We start from the raw sequence: 1,354 nt of genomic DNA, 5'->3' as shown, positions 1-1,354 counted from the left end.
CCATTCACAGAGAGTTGGGGAATGGCTGCAATCACAGCATTGTAAGATGGTGACAGATGTACCCTTAGGCCCCCTCCTCAATTCACAGATGGTTTTTCCCTTTTCATGTAAATGGCCTCCTTGACTCCTCCCTGTCCAGGATGTTACATCCTCATCATTGAAAGAGTGTCCACTGGCCTGACGAGGTAGCTCTTCTGTGTTGTGCTATCCTCTTAGCCAGAGGTTGTTTGGTTTCCCCAATGTACAAATCCTGGCAATCCTCCTGCACTTAACAGCGTACACTATGTTACTCTGTTTGTGTCGGAGGTGATAAACCCAGTTTATGCTCCAGTGGATGATGAGAGTCAAACTGACCCCATCAGTAATGGGGGACACCTAAAAGCTGATGTGTACCGGAAACCTACGCAAACGGATCAGTATTTAAGGTTTGACTCTCATCATCCACTGGAGCACAAACTGGGTGTCATCAGGACGCTACAACACAGAGCGAACACCATCCCCACTGACACAGCGGCCAGGGGGCAGAAGAACAGCACATCAAGAAGGCCCTGAGTAAATGTGGTTACCTCCCCAGAGGACCGCTTTGGTTTTCTTGGTGTTCAGTGCCAGGTTGTTCTCTGAACATCATGCTGCCAACTTCAGGATCAAAGCATTTCATGATTACCGGAGTGAGGGCCACAGGGCGCTAACCCTTCAGGCTAGAGATTGGAGACTTCTTCGGCACTGGGATGACTGTGGCTGAGTTTAGACAGTGTGGGATGGCTGCCTGATATAGGGAGAGGCTAAAGATTCTGGTGAAGATGAGGGTGAGCTGGTGGGCACACGCTCTCAGCACCTACTCTGTCACTGTTGTCAGGTGAGGACAAAGCAAACGTAACCTATGTTTTACCTGACAGGAACAATGTTGCTGTTGAAGGGTTGCTGCTATTCCTGTGTGTGTGTGTTTGTAAAAAAAAGTAATAAATATAAAATAATGCATTTTTAATGATTCCACTTGTATGACTAGCCACTCAATGCAGGCAGAAAGCTTATTTAATGTTTAAACTGCAGAGATTAAATAATTTTGCTGCTGTAAAATCAGCATTTTGTCATATTTGAAATATATATATATATAATATATGTCAAAAATAATCTGTTTCTTAATGTATTTTCTTTAAAACACTGTTTTTTTGTTTTTTTAAAAAAAAAAAAGAATATCATAATTATAGTAATGTGTGTGAATATGCATATTAGATAGTTTTGGGGAAATATAAGCCCTCTTATAGGAGGGAAAGCCCCGTAACTTCCTTTGAAACTAAATATGTTCCCTATAACAGTAGACAGAGCTACAGAGCCATGGCACCCTTACCCAGTT

The sequence above is a fragment of the Pundamilia nyererei genome, unplaced genomic scaffold (genome assembly GCF_000239375.1).
Source record: "Pundamilia nyererei isolate P.nyererei 1_Seehausen unplaced genomic scaffold, PunNye1.0 scaffold00218, whole genome shotgun sequence".
NCBI classification, from domain to species: domain Eukaryota; kingdom Metazoa; phylum Chordata; class Actinopteri; order Cichliformes; family Cichlidae; genus Pundamilia; species Pundamilia nyererei.
Note: the sequence above shows the minus strand (reverse complement) of the source record.